Genomic DNA, 12701 nt, shown 5'->3' on the forward strand with positions numbered 1-12701 from the left:
AGATCAGCTGCCATATTAAAGAAAAGGTAAACGATTATAAATTACATGTTATGACATGGTTATTGTTTATGAAGCACTGCTAACATGTATGTTATATGTGATATTTGATGCTGACGCTGTTGTGTTAAGCATCACGCCTGTCAAGCCCTTTTCGCTCCTGCAATCCTGGCATGCTGTCTAAAATCACACATTGGAGTGGCATAAAGCCACTGTTGTTTTGCACTGTGTAAAAATGCAAAAGCAGCATGAAGAATGGACTTCATAGCATCCCTACAGCACAATCTCTTGGTAAAAAGGGTTCTAGTAAACGCCTGCCTTGAAGTTTTATGCAGTCTCCTAGCTTTTACTGTTTTTATCACAGAACTAGATATTTCCTTACGCAATTCTTAATCACATTTCAGCAATAAATTCACAAAGATTTTACTCCTCATGTCTTTTTTAAAAGTTCACTTATTCCTTGAATTCTTCTTCTAAAATGATTATCTGTACATAAAAATCGACCCTCAGCAACATAAATGCGCCTTTTAACGATGACATCACACCACTAGCATCCAGCTCTATCTCCTCAGTTAGCCCCTTAATTCCCTTTGACAGGAGCACACACCCCTTTCAACCTCCACACAAAAACACTTAACACTGCAGCACAAGCCGTGACAAAAAGGACCCGGCCTGAAAAGTAAAAACACAAGGTGTGCTTTACTCCCTCCGGCGCGCGCTGATTACTAACTCTGCACTAATGCAATGATTATCCACACTCTATCCAATTTCCTCCCGTGTGTGTGGGTGTATCTACATACATGCATATACATCCATGTGTGCTGTGCCTGTAAACCACAGACCGCACACAGCACAGAGAGATGACATCACCTTGCAGTGATTAGACTTTTGTAATGTTAACAGATCGCTGCAGAGGGGCTTGTTTATACGTCTTATTAGAGATAAAGAGCTTTTAAGGTAAAGAAAAGCACCACATATGGAATCAAAAAGGAAGAAGAGCTTTAAAAGATAATGACTTTTAACTTGTTTTCTTTGTTCAGATGTGATGAAGTCATCTTTGAGGTCTCTGTATGATAACAGACAGGTGTATTAAGTGCTATTTGATGTGGATACGAGGGTAATTTCTCTGGATTGGATAGGAGCCAAGTTTCTTCCAGACTTGATGACAGACATAATGGGCAAAGAGGTTTCACGTGAGATCTCACACACACACACACACACACACACACACACACACACACACACACACACACACACACACACCCCTTCCCTCAGGACTGTATATGCGCTGCAGACTCGCTAATGTTCACCAAATTGTGTTAGCGTGTCTAAAAGACGCAGAGGCATCATCTTTCCTGTCTAGCCTCTGAACCCACAGTGATAAAGATTCCCACTCAGTGTCACAGGCTATTGGCCCCCAGGAATCTAATGGCTCTGCAGTAATGGGGCCATAACGGCTCCTTAATGTGCCTAACCAACCTGAGAAGAGGATAAGTGTTTACATGATCTGGGAAGTGCGTGACCGCCATTAAACTGCCCAAATTAAGCTACGTCAACACTTAAAAGGCTGTTTAGGTGTCCTTTTCGAAAAGAACATCTAAAAAATACAGTTTACCAGAAATGCAAATATATATGTCCATTGGATATTTCCTTCAACACAATACAGTAGACTTGAAGGGAAAATATTTTGCAGCGCTAAAAAAATTCGACAGCAACATCTTTTTATTAATGGTGTCACAGTTTTCATATGGACTGTCTCTGCTGTGGAAAGTAGTTCCAGTGGAAACCAGACAGGGAGGTCTGTGGCTAGATTCCACTGGAGGTAGGTGAGGAAAAAAAATTGTTTTTGTGTAATTTTGATAAACCGACCCTTAAAAATCTGCTGTCCTCAAAATAACACTTCAGTTCAAATCAATTATATTCTTTCTGTTCTTAGCTCAGAGATGGTTTGGTCAGCCAGACATGAACAATTCATGTTAAATACATGGGTTTCCACAGCACACAAAAACTGCTAACACCCACTAACATCTGGCTTTCTAATGCAATGGTAAAGTTTACAATCAGCAGTCACACTCGGGTCAAATGACTCTGCAGTAGTCACGGGTATTTATCGTCTCTGACTTCAATCGGCATTGATGGAAACACATCCGGGTGAACACACTCATTTCCGCTCCCTAACCGTCAACATGTAATGTTGCGCCACCACTAATTACCGTCCACCTCCACCTGAGCAGCACTCAAACATCGTTCCAAGTTAGCCTGCAGAGAATTTGAAACAGAGATTGAATAAGTAAGAGATACAGACAGTAACCAATTCTGCTTTCCATGTCCATAACCTTTAACACCCCCCCCCACACACACACACACACACACAACACACACACAAACAGAAAGATATACTTGTCTGCTGCAGAGCCGTGTACGCAGGTCTGCTCTACTGGCAATGGAAAAGCAGTCTAGAGAGTTTACCGTGTTGAAAAACACATGTACAAAAGGCAATTTTTGTGGAAAAGCTGTATGTTTGTCAGTGTCATTATGAATCTTAATATTTCTGATGTAAATTGCATGTGTCCTCACAGCTGGTACATTTCCTATATAAAATATTCCAAATAAGTTTCAAGCTGTGAGGTGTAGCCTACAGATTTTAAATTTGGGGAAAATAATGGCACTGGCATTAAATTGGTGACTTATGGTACTGAAATTGGTGAACACTGGGCCGCCATATTCCTTAATAAAACTTCTTTTGTGTGATCCACCAAATGATACAGTCACTCACATAAAGTTGCTGGGAGTTGTCTTAACCCACCGGCCATATGTGTTGAAGCTTCTTGCCAGACATCAGACAGAATTGTCTGTACGTTTCAATTTGTTTTCATTTTCAGCATGACATTGCATCCACTCTTACCAATACCAGGGTGGAGGGGAATAAGATTTTCCCAAACCAATCTTTAGAGCCCCATCTAAATCTAGGTCGACAGTGATGCATAGTCATGCCAACATACTGGTTCTACCAGCCACAAGAGTGGCGCAAAGTGGAGTAAAAACAAAATAATGCTGTTATTGAGAAGACGTGTCGATTTAGAACAGCCTGAATAGCAGCGTCTAACTTATCTATAGCATTCACAATAGTTGCCATTGGTTCAACTTGGTGGAGTGCGTGGATTTCAAGGTCTGGACCAAGGCAGTAAAGATATTTCAGATTTCTATGACACAACAGAATTTTGGAGGAGCTCCACTTTACACCTATATAACAGACCAAGTATTATGCTCAATGTATGCACTTTGGAAAGCATTTATGATAAATGCTTAGTTAACACTACACAGCTTTAGCCCTTTTGGAGCTCCCTGAGAAAGGCCCTAGATCAGAACCAAACAGCTGTGTGTGAACTGCTCAAAATCGCAGACACATGGCAGACGCTCCCCAGATAGCTAGCATGCTAAATATCTGGACCTGTGGTTGAGCTTCAGCCAATGAGAGCGCAAGACACAGGTTGAGGATAGAGATGAGCGGGGCTGCAGCACTTTCCAAGAAGTGTTTGTATGTTTGTTTGAGATGAAGAGAAAGAAAAGGAGGAGCAGAGAAGGTGGAAGGTGGACTATTACATGCAATGTTTCTGCAAGTTATTAGCCTAATGATTCTTTGTCACCATTTGACTTTGATCATTTCCACCCACACCCTGCCATCGCAGGGTTGTGGTTCGACCCTCACATTACTTGACATACTCATCGGGTCGGTCATGTTATGTGAAAACCACAATTATTTCAAAACTCACGGGGAAAACCCAGTGTCAACAGCAATCTGACTTATTTGATAGTCATGTAGTGTCAACTTAGCTTAACCTCAGTGATCACCAATGTCCATTTAGTGTGGGAAATCAAAGGAAAAACAAGGCTTTTAACCCCATCATAGTATGAATATGAACCTCTTCAATGTTAATTTTGGACAGATGGACATAATAATGGATGGGGGTGAGAGACAGCCATTAAAAAAGTGGTTTACATCAGTGTGAATGGTCTCTGGGGCAGTGAGGTTGTCAAAATGAAGTCACAGCGCCTGGTTGAGGGGAGGAAAGGAGGAGGAGGGGGAGGAGGGGGAGAGAGAGAGGGTACAAAGGCAGCTCCAGACGCCTGCCCCTGGGAGATGGATCACAGATGTCTGACCCAGGGCCACTCCCATTAATTGTGAAACAAAAGCTTTACCTTTTTTTCTCCCTCTTTTACTTTCTACTCCTTGCCCTCTTTTTTTCCTGTCTGAAACTTTGTTTTCCTTCATGCCTGCTCTCTGTCTCCTTGCACTATTATTTCACCGCCCTATGTGATTCACTTTTCTTGTGCTTGTGTTTACTCTCACTTCTCCATCCAGCGAGGGACGGCGTCATCACTGTTGTCTTCAGATGTGCAAATACCACTTAGCTGTTGAAGGCCGCCCCCAGAATGACAACAGCAAACAAAGAAATGCCTCATTCCCTGCAAGTATGCATGATTTATAAAGGTTTTGGGTAAATCAAGAAACAGGTCAGTGACATAGAGACGGCTGGAAAGGAATATGAAACAACAGAACTGTCACAAGTGCAGTTTTGCAAAGATGCTTTTCTGGCAAAATGAAATAAATTTAGACAGCGCACAGGTTATGAGTTCAACACAGGAGGGAGAGTTGACTCTGAGCTGAACCTGAAACTGTGTTTATTTAACCGGAGCCACATCATTGCTGATCATACCTGTGATTGAATCAAACAGGATGCATCTGTTGACAAGCCTGTGGCTGGAAAAACAAGCCTGGCAAATACCGGTTAAATTCAATTAAGCGTGTTCATATCAGCTGGGTAAATTGGCTGAAGCTTTGGGGTGTATTATCTTGCTTAGAATCATGTCTGGTTATTTGAGTCTTTCTCGTGGCATAAATATGTCTTGATTTACCCATTAAACTTACAGAAAACTGGGTCATTTTTCTTTGTACTGAAACTTGTGTGTGGTCCCACAGGTGCTGTAACATTATCCCAGTCCAGTGAACCGATCACCCTTACCTGAACATCTCACACTACAAATCAATTCACAGTGGTACAGACCATTACACAGACCTTTGCACGGTGACCAGAATGAAGATTAGTGGACATACAGCCTGAAGTCCACTTTTTTTTCCTTTTCTTTTTTTCCCCACAAAATTTAACAAAAAAGAATTCTGCTAATCGTGGCAGTCCGCCACAAATAAATGAATGTGTGGGAAACCCTGCATACAAGACACAGACATTTGTGTGATATTTTGTCATAATCAGCATATGATTTCTTGAGTTATGGCCAAAAAACATGTTTTGTGAGGTCATAGTGACCTTAACCTTATAATCAATTCATCCTTGAGCTCACAACGTATACTGTATGTATCAAATGTGAGGCAATTCCCTGGAAGTGTTCTTGAAATATCGCATTCACAAGAATGAGACGGATGGATGGACGGACAGACTGAAGACCCAAAAACGTAATATCTATAAAAAGTAGGTCAGTTAAAGGGTAGTCATTACTTACTACATGTTACTGTTAATGCATTACATTTTTTTAAAAGGTGGGAGGGCATCTTTAGGCTACATAAATTATATCAAATATCAGTGAATGCACAGCATCAGCATCATGACCCCTAATGTCCAACCGTTAATACTATTTCTAAAGACAGCACTTTGCAACCTTGACATACAACTGATTATCAGTCAGTTTAGCCTCACGAGAATTGACCAGAAAAGAGGAAACAAGAGGAAAAAAGAGGACTCTCAAAAACGTAATTAAATCTCTACCAAGACAGACAACTTCGCATTAGCCTCAGCATCCCAGGACAATGTCAGCCAGAAAAATGCATATTTAGACACATTTTACAAGATTACTCAGTTGGAAACAATAAAAAGTCAAGTTTTCCACCAATCACTTCGCTTGATTAGCTGACTACAACACATTTCACCTGGCAAAATCTATGGTTGCTGGCTAAAAATAAGCAACCTGCTTTAGAAAAAATGAGAAAAAGTCATGCTGTAAATTAACAATATTGTTGCAAACAGCATACTGTGGGAGAATGGAAAGCCTGACAGGCATAGAAACACTTAACTTACTAACGGGGGCGAACAGTCAACTACAGTGTATCCAGTTAGTAATGTGAGCGGGATTAGGTCAAACCAGTGACCTGCACTATACTGTATTTAGCATGAGTCACCTCTATTAAAACTAAGTCTGCAAAGGCAGGATGCAGAGAGAGACAGAGAGAGTGTTATAACCGTTGGTCCTGCTGCTGTGCTCTCTGGCTACCAGTGGTACAGTGGTGATAATGACCAGTGACAGCCTGCCAGTCTGAACTAAAATAGGGTTTCCATGGTGCTGCTGAAACTAGGACCCAAACACTGGGAATCAGACCTCTGTGAGGAGAATTTACAGCAAAAGTGGGTGAAAGTGAAAGGACTCATTTGGAAAGCTTGCCCAGTATGACGAGGGGATTTTTTGAGTAAACTGAATTACACTCTAAATGAAACTACAGTAATCTGGTCGCATTTCTCACTGAATGATGATAGGAGTTGTTAAGTTGATTGATTGTTGCCAAATTGGCCAATTTTCTGCCCAACTGGGTGGCTTTAAGAAGATGGATGATGTTCATAAATATTGGCTTGGGTGGGTTGACAAACATTTCTGCCTGGTGTGTCATAGTGCAGACTAGGATTGGGCAATTTGGAGAAAATTAAATTAACTTTTTTTTTTAAAGTACCCAATATTGATAATTGTCATTTTATGGCTGTTCAACTATAAGCGCTTTTACAAAATATTTACAATATGAGATTTTCGATAGATAGTTACAAGCTTCGAGGATATAAAGATAAAGTGGGTAAAGGCAAAAAATAGAACAGCTTAAACAGTCTGATGAGTTCAGAAAATAACATCACTTTACTGTAATGCAGCCTTTAAAAAACAGACAAGGACAACACTTGTGATAGTACCATATCCAAAATCCAAGAAACAATCTTATCTCATATCACAGTATTGATACTAATATATTGCCCATCGCTATTGGTCGGTCGGTTGGTATTGCTAGCCAGGTCAGACTAGTAGAAATGCCACATAAAATAACAAGAATATCTGTCATGGGGCGGCCTCCAGCTCACCTGCTAGAGTGTGCACCCGATGTGCCGAGGTCTTTGCAGTGGCCCGGGTTCGATTCCAGCCTGTGGCTCTTTGCTGCATGTCATTCTGCCCGTCTCTCCCACATTCCCTATCACTCTACAGCTGTCCAATCAATAAAAAGGAACAATCCCCCCAAAAGTAATCTTATAATATCTGTAGTAACAAAAGCATACTTGGCTGACCAAACCATCTTGCACTTTTAAGTGTATGCATTGCCCTCATGGTAGTAATGTTGTGCAGACATCAGAGTTTACTGATGTTCATACAGGCAGGACTTATATATATATATATATGCATATTTTTCATATATGAGAGTCATCTCATTTCATGTTCCTTTTTTGTCATGACGTTTTGTTATTCGTTCAGCTTTTATCTGTCTATCATGTGACTAAGTGATCATTTGTTTCTTGGTCCTGCTGCTAATATAGGCAGGGCTACATCCACAATGCATATGTTTTTGAAGCCCTGACGAAGGCTGGTATTTGGTTGAAACATGTTGGCTTTTTTAGTGATTTAGCCACTATAATAAAGGCTTTTTAATGTAAATCCTCCTCATTTTTCACGTTTGCATACTTTTGGAGTGCCTGCATTTCCCTGTCCCCTTATCCTGTTGTTTCCCATCTTCCATGAGCACCCGATACTACTTTGTGACCTACATTTGATTGTGATCCACAGAGCAAACCAGTGAGCTCTTTTTTCTTCCATATATTTTAGCAGGTTTATCCGTGTTTGAAAAACTTATTTACTTTGCTAATTTTGGTGGAAAAGGGTTATTAGTGAGATTTAGCAGTGCTTTTCAATATGGACAGAGCCCTGGCTCGCTGTTCCGCTAATCTAATCACCTGCTGGCTCTAGCTTTGTGACTAGCTTACAGACATGACGGTAGCATCAATTGTTGTTTTGTGTTTTAGTATTTATGAGTATTTATGTGAAACAGCTGACACAGGACAAATTTCAGAATTCGTATCTGACCCATCCATCCATCCATCCATCCATTTTCTTCCGCTTATCCGGGGTCGGGTCGCGGGGGCAGCAGCCTAAGCAGGGAAACCCAGACTTCCCTCGTTTCTGACAATATAGTGAAATCAAATCAAATCTGTTTGAGAGGAGGTGAATAAGAATATAGCCCAACATGTGAAACTATGCATTTAATCCAAGAAAAAAAAATCAATTTGATAATCAAAATAATAAATGTTTGAAAAGGCAATAAATTCATACACTCCATCTCTTTGTTGTCTTTGTTTTCTTCCACTAATATAAACTTTGGACAAACTGGAACATGCAAGTATAACACTCAGCAGTGACACAAACACAATGTGCAATCTCGCGTTATCTCTTTCACACAATTTAATGCCTTTTCCATGACCTCAGCCAAAGTGAACATATGATACGGCCTTATCGCACATTACACACAGACCGCCTATTGTGGCGGGTCATAACCTTTCATCATTAGCATACAGCTGTGAGCCTGAGGTCCCTGAGTGACTCCACTCCCAGCTTAATCAATATTCAAACATGTCTGAAACAACATTGGCTGGTTAAAAAAAAGGCAGGCTAGATGGCAGTGCGGAAAACAGGAGATGCAGCGCTCACTAAAAGACGTAAACTGAAGTGAACTGAACACCAGCAGCAGAGTTTAATGAGCCTGCAGTTGCTCAGGGATTAGATAAAGTGCTGGAGGCCATGCAGCTGCAAAACCCACCGTCCGTCTGCCGTGCATTCCCCTGAGACTGACCCCCTGCTTGCCACAAAGGAACAAAACCCACTGCAGATTCTTTCTCCTCATTTCACCCGACAGGAGGGTCCGGGCCCCCCTCCCTCTCTGCCCTCCACAAGTCATTCTTTGGATGTCTCTTTCTTTCAATAAGGACGGGTATGTTGCACACAAGCCTACCTCCAATTGACAGAGGGGACAAGTGTAGGGTGAGGGCTTTGTTATTATGAGGACCCCACCCTGCTGGTTTCCCAGTAAACAGCGGGCTGTAGAGCCGCTAGAGGTAGAAGTACCCTGAGGTGAGGCTCATCTCGGGGACCCGCGGGGGGGCCCAGAGGACAGGGAGAGATTCAGGGAAATTGGGGAGCGGGGGATAGCAGGGTAGAGGAGAGAGAAGGGTGATTAGCTCCAGTGCTGCCTAATCTGATCAGTGTGCATGACTGCCCCACAGAGCAGCATGGAGGGGGGAGACATACAGTATGTAGAGAGTAAGAAGGGTTCGTCAAATGAGAGTTGAGACAGTTGTTTCAGAACAGGAGGCCACATGTGAAGGGTTATCACGTAAACGCTGTTGGACACCACCACATTTCACACGGATGTGACATCCTTTGAGCTCTCGTTTTGCTCTCTGACAGGTTGTAAAACAACTTACCGCAACTCACAGGACAAATAATAGAAAAGTTGCCAAAACCTGAAACCAAATGAAGGCCACAAGCCAAAATACATTGTTTTCTACAATAAATTGCTCTTTATGCTACAAGTGTTGCTGGAGTTTGACCTCTTAGACTTCTTTCTCACCTCTGTGCAACTCAGAAGTAGTTGAAGTTGTGTCAGAAACCCCCACACTGTGTCTAAAGTTACCACAACTGACATTATGACTCCCTAACTGACCTAATTTCAGTATGCTTGATACATTCATTCCTTCATTTAGTCTGCCACATACCCCTAGAAAGTACAATTACAAATCTATGGAACAAAATACACAACTTGTTTGCTATATGGGATCACTTCATATATTTAGCCCTAGATGTACTGCTATTATTCAAATCTAATTATGAGTCATTTTGATAAAGAAATGAGGAAAAAAATCTATTTTAGTTTCTTGTTTTACCAAACAAATACAGTGTTACCAGAAGCCTAGAATGTACCGTGTGTCCCTGTGTATCAGTCTGTGTCTCTCTAAAGTTATAAATTTGGATTTATGGTCTATGGACGCAGCACAGGCAGAACTTTTCAAGAGGTTATTTTTTTCCTCAGCAGCAGAGAAGCAGCTGATGCAGAGCCAAACACAATAAATGTTTAAGTTTCACTTTCACTGCACCCGGTGTTCCACTGCTCCATCTGTGCCCAGAGTACGCTCCGCGCTGCAAGAGTGTGGAGCAATCATAAATGGATCAGCATATATATATATATATATATATATATATATATATATATATATATATATATTCCAACTAGGCTGAAGCTTGATTCCTCGAGTTATTCGAGTAATTGATTACTAAAATCGTCGAGGCAAAATTTTCTGACTTCGATGCTTCGTTTAAGCCACTTCCGCTTTTGATGCCGACATCCATTGTGGAATGCAAAATGGAGACGGAGACCGGAGACGAAAGCGACAGGGAGAAGTAAAGCGGCGTAAACTGTCGGTGTGGGACCATTATAAACTAAATCGGGCGAAAAACACAGTACAATGCGCACTGCAAACAGAATTAGCTTTCCATAATAGCACTTCTTCAATGCTACAGCATCTGAACCGAAAGCACCTGCCATACGATCAAGTTTGCCGATGGATCCAACAGGTAGGTCTAATGTTAATGTCACGTTCACAAAGTATTTAATTTAGATCAGTGATTGCTAGTATAGATTACGGCACGAAAAGAACATACACGAGCTAAATAATGGCTGATTAACTTAAATAATTGTAGTGGCCACATAGGAGGCATTATGTGAAAAAGTGTATTAGTGAAGTGTTGTTAGAAGATTACACAGAAAATAAAATGCTAGTTACTTTATGCTTCATTCACGTTATTATTATGATTGTGCCACATAGCATACACTCTCTCTCTTTCTGTCTCACACACACACCACACCAGAGGTTGTCAGACCTGGTCATTGTCTGTTATTTATTTGTTTAGGTATATTATATTAACGACAATATATTGGGTTTATTAATGTTATTTGTATTGCAGAAGTAGGGTCATCATTGTAGATCACAACATAATATGTACATTAACCATTAATTTAGGCCTAGTAATCAATGAATAAATAACAAAATTAATTATACTCTACTACTTTTTTCCAGTAAATCGCAGGAGTGGTACTTTGGACAGCTGTACAGAGGGCTCCATCATGTTCAACTACTAAGCTTGCAGAGTTCTGAACAGCATTCTGAACATGATTGTCACAGACATGCCCACTGTCCATGGTGGAGGATGAAGGATTCCAGAAGATGATCTCCGCTTTCAATCCAAACTATGCTTCCTTCAAGAACCTATTTCATGAAAATGATGGAGAAAAAGTACGAGGACATTAAAGGCAAGTTAATAAACATGCTAAAGAGACTGACAGCATCGCTCTCACAGCCGACATCTGGACAAGCGTTGCTACAGAAGCATATCTGGGTGTGACGTGCCACTTTCTTGGGGAGGACTGGGGAATGGAGTCCCACAGCCTGACAACAATGCCCCTTGAAGAGAGACACACAGCAGCAAATATTGCAGAGTGGATTGAGGATGTGATTGCAAAATTTGACATTCCACCAGAGAAAATCAAAGCCGTTGTCCATGACAACGGTGCTAATGTTGTAGCAGCAGCTAAGATTTTGGCAGAAAAACATGGATGGGCATCAGTGCGATGTGCAGGACACACGCTGAACTTGGTGGTGCAGGGCGCTCTGAAGAAAACCAGGCTATCTCTAAGTGTGTAGCTGCTGCAAGATGCCTTGTTGAACACTTTAAGAAGAGCGAGCTAGCATGCAGCAAACTAAAAGGATAAGCAGCAGCAAATGGGCACACATTACACATGCTGGTGCAAGATGTAAGTACTAAGCTGGAACAGTATTTCCACATGCTGTTCAGGCTGCTGGAACAGAGATGGCCAGTAACTGCTACATTATCTGACCCAGCAGTGACACCAAGAGGAAAACACTACATGATCTCAAGCCTGAACAGTGGGATGTGATTCAGAGCTGAGACCAGGCCCTTGAGCCATTTGAAGGAGCAACTGTGTTTCTGAGTGGGCAAGAATATGTTACCCTCTCTGCACTTCCACAGCTTGTGCAAAGTCTTAAGAAGTCCATACAGACTCCAGCCTTTGAGACTGCACCAGTCAAGTCATATCAAACTGATGTGACAGAACAGATCACAGCAAGATGGCAAGGACTATCTGTATTTCAACCTGAATCAAACCATGTCCTACTTGCTGCTGCTTTAGATCCCAGGTTTAGGAAACTTAAGTTCCTGTCTCCTGATGAAGTTTTCAAGGTCCAAAGCACAGTACAAACCATGGCACTTGTTGCCAAAAAGGAAGCGAAGGCAGAAGAATGCAAGTGATATTGGGTCTCCCAGCACAGCACAAGACATGCCAGTAACACATCAGGGGATGTTAAATCATTGCTTGAAAAGATACTGGGGTCATCAGACTCAAGCACCAGTGATGAAGAGGATGAGGGCAGCAGTTGAGTCAAACTGTCCAGAAGGAGGTTTTGATGTACTTTGGAGAACATCCTCTATCCAAGAAGGAGAATCCGCTGTCATGGTGGAAAGCGAATGCACCACGCTATCCAACACTGTCAAAGCTAGCACGGTCCTTCCTGTGTATCCCGGCAACATCTACGCCATCA

At 41.6% G+C, this 12701-nt stretch overlaps 1 protein-coding gene and 1 pseudogene across 1 annotated transcript in view; one reads left to right on the forward strand and one right to left on the reverse strand.

The window, feature by feature from the left end:
* lhfpl2a (LHFPL tetraspan subfamily member 2a) overlaps nucleotides 1-12701 on the reverse strand; it is a 59292-nt gene that overhangs the window by 40583 nt on the left and 6008 nt on the right. The window lies entirely within an intron of this gene.
* Nucleotides 11255-12411, forward strand: LOC148186137 (E3 SUMO-protein ligase ZBED1-like; annotated as a pseudogene).

Source organism: Plectropomus leopardus, chromosome 20 (genome assembly GCF_026936395.1).
Source record: "Plectropomus leopardus strain MGB_pleo_1.0 chromosome 20, ASM2693639v1, whole genome shotgun sequence".
Classification (NCBI taxonomy): domain Eukaryota; kingdom Metazoa; phylum Chordata; class Actinopteri; order Perciformes; family Serranidae; genus Plectropomus; species Plectropomus leopardus.